Raw genomic sequence first — 9,257 nt, forward strand, 5'->3', positions numbered from 1 at the left:
AGAAAGTGCATAAAGTTGAAGTATATCTCATACTGAAATTTCCAAAGACATATATGACTGAAGAAGACAAATGTCCAGAGGACATATAACTACCCCAACAAGAAGCACTTACTGCAGCGAGAAACAAAGTCAGTGTTTGTGTCGGGGTAATTATTCTGACCAGATATATAAAGCGTGAAAGTGAATCCTGGACTGCAATCTGTTGAATATAACCTATGCTTTAGTTTCAATTTTACTTTGCATAGTGGACATTGTCACAACCAAGACAACCCCAAAGAGAAGCACTTGTGAAGAAAAGAATCAACAGTGGTTCCTTTGAGGTGATCTGAGAGTGATTTAAGACTAATCATGATCAATCACACTAATATCGTACTAATCATACTAATATGATTTATTTTAATACACAATTTAGAAATTGTATTGCTGCTGTTGCTAAGCAACACCAAGTAAGTTTCAAGTTCTATACTGACATCATCTGAATGGGTGGGGCTGATTTCTTGCTTTGATGCTCTGTAACATCATTATGACACCTTTTATCCATATACAAGAGGCAAGTTTCCATCTGCAGATCCTGACTACGAAGTGATGGACGACATCCACAATGACTACCTCCTGCATTATTTTCCAGCTGATTTCCAGGATAACGGTAAGTGTATCTCTGCCAAGTACTTCCGTGACTGGAGCGTCAGACTGGAACGGAAATTGTATTTTTATTGCTAGTGTAAATGCATAAATATGGCACCAGGATGAACCAGAACAAGAAGTGACATCACATACGTTTATGACATTTGAATTGTGCTCCAAATATTACATACAGAAGATCAGACATTGACATATCAAAGAGTGCTATGAGATTATCACAGAATTATTCTCCAAATATCCCACACTGAAATGGAAGTGCAAAAGCTTACAGCACCTGGTATTCCCAGGCATAAAATGAATCAACTGTTCATTCTGAGTGTTTGAAAGGTCAGCAAGACTACGCCAACAATAAGCACTTACTGTCTTCCAAATATCAAGTCAGTGCCTGTGTTAAGGTCATTTTGCAGACCAAATCCTGAAAAACACCATTTGGATCAAAAGCTCACAAGAGAGATAGAAGCACTTATGGACACTATTCAGCATCAGTGTGTCTGTTTGAGGGATTCTCCATGTAATATCTTCATCAGCTAGCGTTGGTAGAGTTTGTCTTTTTCAACCGTCCCAACAGGAAGCACTTCCTGATTTTAAAAAAAACAGTTAATGCTCGTGTTGGGCCCATAGCAAGGACCGTTCATCAGACCTCTTTCTTCCATGAAGTCCAGAGCTGCTCTTCTTCCATGTTGTTTCTCACATGCATTTTTCTGATGAGGCTGGTCAAATTTTTATCCTGAATGCTTCCACAAACTCCACCTATTTCTTCCACAAGTTTCTACGATGGGGGTATTGCCCATCAGACGGTCCATCAAGGAACAATGCTGTCATGAAGAATGCAAAACATTAGGTGTTGGTGTTTGGTCAATTAGCTTTCAGTGTGTTTACTTCATTAAGATTTGGAACAGACAAGGACACAGTTCTGTGAAACTTTTAACTGGGCACTGTTAAAATATTATTCAATTCAAGATAAAACCTGGATTCAATCCTACTTTCAGATCAACAAGAGTCTGAATCCATAATGGATCCTGAAAGGATTTCTTTCCATGTGAGGAAAATGTGCAGTTTTTCTCAAGTCAGGACAGAAAGACAACCCAACTTTCAAGCACTTTCCAACAATTCCTTCAAAGAAAGTGCATAAAGTTGAAGTATATCTCATACTGAAATTTCCAAAGACATATATGACTGAAGAAGACAAATGTCCAGAGGACATATAACTACCCCAACAAGAAGCACTTACTGCAGCGAGAAACAAAGTCAGTGTTTGTGTCGGGGTAATTATTCTGACCAGATATATAAAGCGTGAAAGTGAATCCTGGACTGCAATCTGTTGAATATAACCTATGCTTTAGTTTCAATTTTACTTTGCATAGTGGACATTGTCACAACCAAGACAACCCCAAAGAGAAGCACTTGTGAAGAAAAGAATCAACAGTGGTTCCTTTGAGGTGATCTGAGAGTGATTTAAGACTAATCATGATCAATCACACTAATATCGTACTAATCATACTAATATGATTTATTTTAATACACAATTTAGAAATTGTATTGCTGCTGTTGCTAAGCAACACCAAGTAAGTTTCAAGTTCTATACTGACATCATCTGAATGGGTGGGGCTGATTTCTTGCTTTGATGCTCTGTAACATCATTATGACACCTTTTATCCATATACAAGAGGCAAGTTTCCATCTGCAGATCCTGACTACGAAGTGATGGACGACATCCACAATGACTACCTCCTGCATTATTTTCCAGCTGATTTCCAGGATAACGGTAAGTGTATCTCTGCCAAGTACTTCCGTGACTGGAGCGTCAGACTGGAACGGAAATTGTATTTTTATTGCTAGTGTAAATGCATAAATATGGCACCAGGATGAACCAGAACAAGAAGTGACATCACATACGTTTATGACATTTGAATTGTGCTCCAAATATTACATACAGAAGATCAGACATTGACATATCAAAGAGTGCTATGAGATTATCACAGAATTATTCTCCAAATATCCCACACTGAAATGGAAGTGCAAAAGCTTACAGCACCTGGTATTCCCAGGCATAAAATGAATCAACTGTTCATTCTGAGTGTTTGAAAGGTCAGCAAGACTACGCCAACAATAAGCACTTACTGTCTTCCAAATATCAAGTCAGTGCCTGTGTTAAGGTCATTTTGCAGACCAAATCCTGAAAAACACCATTTGGATCAAAAGCTCACAAGAGAGATAGAAGCACTTATGGACACTATTCAGCATCAGTGTGTCTGTTTGAGGGATTCTCCATGTAATATCTTCATCAGCTAGCGTTGGTAGAGTTTGTCTTTTTCAACCGTCCCAACAGGAAGCACTTCCTGATTTTAAAAAAAACAGTTAATGCTCGTGTTGGGCCCATAGCAAGGACCGTTCATCAGACCTCTTTCTTCCATGAAGTCCAGAGCTGCTCTTCTTCCATGTTGTTTCTCACATGCATTTTTCTGATGAGGCTGGTCAAATTTTTATCCTGAATGCTTCCACAAACTCCACCTATTTCTTCCACAAGTTTCTACGATGGGGGTATTGCCCATCAGACGGTCCATCAAGGAACAATGCTGTCATGAAGAATGCAAAACATTAGGTGTTGGTGTTTGGTCAATTAGCTTTCAGTGTGTTTACTTCATTAAGATTTGGAACAGACAAGGACACAGTTCTGTGAAACTTTTAACTGGGCACTGTTAAAATATTATTCAATTCAAGATAAAACCTGGATTCAATCCTACTTTCAGATCAACAAGAGTCTGAATCCATAATGGATCCTGAAAGGATTTCTTTCCATGTGAGGAAAATGTGCAGTTTTTCTCAAGTCAGGACAGAAAGACAACCCAACTTTCAAGCACTTTCCAACAATTCCTTCAAAGAAAGTGCATAAAGTTGAAGTATATCTCATACTGAAATTTCCAAAGACATATATGACTGAAGAAGACAAATGTCCAGAGGACATATAACTACCCCAACAAGAAGCACTTACTGCAGCGAGAAACAAAGTCAGTGTTTGTGTCGGGGTAATTATTCTGACCAGATATATAAAGCGTGAAAGTGAATCCTGGACTGCAATCTGTTGAATATAACCTATGCTTTAGTTTCAATTTTACTTTGCATAGTGGACATTGTCACAACCAAGACAACCCCAAAGAGAAGCACTTGTGAAGAAAAGAATCAACAGTGGTTCCTTTGAGGTGATCTGAGAGTGATTTAAGACTAATCATGATCAATCACACTAATATCGTACTAATCATACTAATATGATTTATTTTAATACACAATTTAGAAATTGTATTGCTGCTGTTGCTAAGCAACACCAAGTAAGTTTCAAGTTCTATACTGACATCATCTGAATGGGTGGGGCTGATTTCTTGCTTTGATGCTCTGTAACATCATTATGACACCTTTTATCCATATACAAGAGGCAAGTTTCCATCTGCAGATCCTGACTACGAAGTGATGGACGACATCCACAATGACTACCTCCTGCATTATTTTCCAGCTGATTTCCAGGATAACGGTAAGTGTATCTCTGCCAAGTACTTCCGTGACTGGAGCGTCAGACTGGAACGGAAATTGTATTTTTATTGCTAGTGTAAATGCATAAATATGGCACCAGGATGAACCAGAACAAGAAGTGACATCACATACGTTTATGACATTTGAATTGTGCTCCAAATATTACATACAGAAGATCAGACATTGACATATCAAAGAGTGCTATGAGATTATCACAGAATTATTCTCCAAATATCCCACACTGAAATGGAAGTGCAAAAGCTTACAGCACCTGGTATTCCCAGGCGGTCTCCCATTCAAGTACCGAGCAGGCGCAACTCGGCTAGGCTTCTGAGATCAGACGAGATCGGGTGTTTTCAGGGTGTTGCAGCTGTAAGCGTCAGACTGGAACGGAAATTGTATTTTGATTGCTACTGTAAAGGCATAAATATGGCACCAGGATGAACCACAACACGAAGCGACACCACACACGTTTATGACATTTGAATTGTGCTCCAAAAATTACATGCAAAGATCAAACAGTGACATATCAAAGAGTGCTATGAGATTATAACAGAATTATTCTCCAAATATCCCACACTGAAATGGACGTGCAAAAGCTTACAGCACCTGGTGTTCCCAGGTGGTCTCCCATTCAAGTACTGACCAGGCCCAACTCTGCTTTGCTTCCGAGATCAGACGAGATCAGGCGTTTTCAGGGTGGTGTGGCCGTAAGCGTCAGACTGGAACGGAAATTGTATTTTTATTGCTAGAGTAAAGACATAACTATGGCACCACAACAAGAAGTGACATCACACACTTTTATGACATTTGAATTGTGTTCCAAATATTACATGCAAAGATCAAACAGTGACATATCAAAGAGTACTATGACGTCATAATGGAGTTATTCTCCAAATGTACCACAATGAAATGGAAGTGCAAAAGCTTACAGCACCTGGCATTCCCAGGCGGTTTCCCATTCAAGTACTGACCAGGCCCAACTCCTCTTTGCTTCCAAGATCAGACGTTTTCAGGGTGGTGTGGCCGTAAGCGTCAGACTGGAATGGAAATTGTATTTTTATTGCTAGTGTAAAGGAATAAATATGGCAAAAGGATGAACCACAACACGAAGCGACATCAGACAAGTTTATGACATTTGAATTGTGCTCCCAATATTACAAACAAAGATGAAACAGTGACATATCAAAGAGTGCTATGAGATTATAACAGAATTATTCTCCAAATATCCCACACTGAAATGGACGTGCAAAAGCTTACAGCACCTGGTGTTCCCAGGCGGTCTCCCATTCAAATACCGAGCAGGCGCAACTCTGCTAGGCTTCTGAGATCAGACGGGATCGGGCGTTTTCAGGGTGGTGTAGCTGTAAGCGTCAGACTGGAACGGAAATTGTATTTTTATTGCTACTGTAAAGGCATAAATATGGCACCAGGATGAACCACAACACGAAGCGACATCAGACAAGTTTATGACATTTGAATTGTGCTCCCAATATTACAAACAAAGATGAAACAGTGACATATCAAAGAGTGCTATGAGATTATAACGGAATTAATCTCCAAATATCCCACACTGATATGGAAGTTCAAAAGCTTACAGCACCTGGTATTCCCAGGCATAAAATGAATCAACTGTTCATTCTGAGTGTTTGAAAGGTCAGCAAGACTACGCCAACAATAAGCACTTACTGTCTTCCAAATATCAAGTCAGTGCCTGTGTTAAGGTCATTTTGCAGACCAAATCCTGAAAAACACCATTTGGATCAAAAGCTCACAAGAGAGATAGAAGCACTTATGGACACTATTCAGCATCAGTGTGTCTGTTTGAGGGATTCTCCATGTAATATCTTCATCAGCTAGCGTTGGTAGAGTTTGTCTTTTTCAACCGTCCCAACAGGAAGCACTTCCTGATTTAAAAAAAAACAGTTAATGCTCGTGTTGGGCCCATAGCAAGGACCGTTCATCAGACCTCTTTCTTCCATGAAGTCCAGAGCTGCTCTTCTTCCATGTTGTTTCTCACATGCATTTTTCTGATGAGGCTGGTCAAATTTTTATCCTGAATGCTTCCACAAACTCCACCTATTTCTTCCACAAGTTTCTACGATGGGGGTATTGCCCATCAGACGGTCCATCAAGGAACAATGCTGTCATGAAGAATGCAAAACATTAGGTGTTGGTGTTTGGTCAATTAGCTTTCAGTGTGTTTACTTCATTAAGATTTGGAACAGACAAGGACACAGTTCTGTGAAACTTTTAACTGGGCACTGTTAAAATATTATTCAATTCAAGATAAAACCTGGATTCAACCCTACTTTCAGATCAACAAGAGTCTGAATCCATAATGGATCCTGAAAGGATTTCTTTCCATGTGAGGAAAATGTGCAGTTTTTCTCAAGTCAGGACAGAAAGACAACCCAACTTTCAAGCACTTTCCAACAATTCCTTCAAAGAAAGTGCATAAAGTTGAAGTATATCTCATACTGAAATTTCCAAAGACATATATGACTGAAGAAGACAAATGTCCAGAGGACATATAACTACCCCAACAAGAAGCACTTACTGCAGCGAGAAACAAAGTCAGTGTTTGTGTCGGGGTAATTATTCTGACCAGATATATAAAGCGTGAAAGTGAATCCTGGACTGCAATCTGTTGAATATAACCTATGCTTTAGTTTCAATTTTACTTTGCATAGTGGACATTGTCACAACCAAGACAACCCCAAAGAGAAGCACTTGTGAAGAAAAGAATCAACAGTGGTTCCTTTGAGGTGATCTGAGAGTGATTTAAGACTAATCATGATCAATCACACTAATATCGTACTAATCATACTAATATGATTTATTTTAATACACAATTTAGAAATTGTATTGCTGCTGTTGCTAAGCAACACCAAGTAAGTTTCAAGTTCTATACTGACATCATCTGAATGGGTGGGGCTGATTTCTTGCTTTGATGCTCTGTAACATCATTATGACACCTTTTATCCATATACAAGAGGCAAGTTTCCATCTGCAGATCCTGACTACGAAGTGATGGACGACATCCACAATGACTACCTCCTGCATTATTTTCCAGCTGATTTCCAGGATAACGGTAAGTGTATCTCTGCCAAGTACTTCCGTGACTGGAGCGTCAGACTGGAACGGAAATTGTATTTTTATTGCTAGTGTAAATGCATAAATATGGCACCAGGATGAACCAGAACAAGAAGTGACATCACATACGTTTATGACATTTGAATTGTGCTCCAAATATTACATACAGAAGATCAGACATTGACATATCAAAGAGTGCTATGAGATTATCACAGAATTATTCTCCAAATATCCCACACTGAAATGGAAGTGCAAAAGCTTACAGCACCTGGTATTCCCAGGCGGTCTCCCATTCAAGTACCGAGCAGGCGCAACTCGGCTAGGCTTCTGAGATCAGACGAGATCGGGTGTTTTCAGGGTGTTGCAGCTGTAAGCGTCAGACTGGAACGGAAATTGTATTTTGATTGCTACTGTAAAGGCATAAATATGGCACCAGGATGAACCACAACACGAAGCGACACCACACACGTTTATGACATTTGAATTGTGCTCCAAAAATTACATGCAAAGATCAAACAGTGACATATCAAAGAGTGCTATGAGATTATAACAGAATTATTCTCCAAATATCCCACACTGAAATGGACGTGCAAAAGCTTACAGCACCTGGTGTTCCCAGGTGGTCTCCCATTCAAGTACTGACCAGGCCCAACTCTGCTTTGCTTCCGAGATCAGACGAGATCAGGCGTTTTCAGGGTGGTGTGGCCGTAAGCGTCAGACTGGAACGGAAATTGTATTTTTATTGCTAGAGTAAAGACATAACTATGGCACCACAACAAGAAGTGACATCACACACTTTTATGACATTTGAATTGTGTTCCAAATATTACATGCAAAGATCAAACAGTGACATATCAAAGAGTACTATGACGTCATAATGGAGTTATTCTCCAAATGTACCACAATGAAATGGAAGTGCAAAAGCTTACAGCACCTGGCATTCCCAGGCGGTTTCCCATTCAAGTACTGACCAGGCCCAACTCCTCTTTGCTTCCAAGATCAGACGTTTTCAGGGTGGTGTGGCCGTAAGCGTCAGACTGGAATGGAAATTGTATTTTTATTGCTAGTGTAAAGGAATAAATATGGCAAAAGGATGAACCACAACACGAAGCGACATCAGACAAGTTTATGACATTTGAATTGTGCTCCCAATATTACAAACAAAGATGAAACAGTGACATATCAAAGAGTGCTATGAGATTATAACAGAATTATTCTCCAAATATCCCACACTGAAATGGACGTGCAAAAGCTTACAGCACCTGGTGTTCCCAGGCGGTCTCCCATTCAAATACCGAGCAGGCGCAACTCTGCTAGGCTTCTGAGATCAGACGGGATCGGGCGTTTTCAGGGTGGTGTAGCTGTAAGCGTCAGACTGGAACGGAAATTGTATTTTTATTGCTACTGTAAAGGCATAAATATGGCACCAGGATGAACCACAACACGAAGCGACATCAGACAAGTTTATGACATTTGAATTGTGCTCCCAATATTACAAACAAAGATGAAACAGTGACATATCAAAGAGTGCTATGAGATTATAACGGAATTAATCTCCAAATATCCCACACTGATATGGAAGTTCAAAAGCTTACAGCACCTGGTATTCCCAGGCATAAAATGAATCAACTGTTCATTCTGAGTGTTTGAAAGGTCAGCAAGACTACGCCAACAATAAGCACTTACTGTCTTCCAAATATCAAGTCAGTGCCTGTGTTAAGGTCATTTTGCAGACCAAATCCTGAAAAACACCATTTGGATCAAAAGCTCACAAGAGAGATAGAAGCACTTATGGACACTATTCAGCATCAGTGTGTCTGTTTGAGGGATTCTCCATGTAATATCTTCATCAGCTAGCGTTGGTAGAGTTTGTCTTTTTCAACCGTCCCAACAGGAAGCACTTCCTGATTTAAAAAAAAACAGTTAATGCTCGTGTTGGGCCCATAGCAAGGACCGTTCATCAGACCTCTTTCTTCCATGAAGTCCAGAGCTGC

This window comes from Telmatherina bonti (genome assembly GCF_933228915.1).
Source record: "Telmatherina bonti genome assembly, chromosome: 11".
NCBI lineage: Eukaryota > Metazoa > Chordata > Actinopteri > Atheriniformes > Telmatherinidae > Telmatherina > Telmatherina bonti.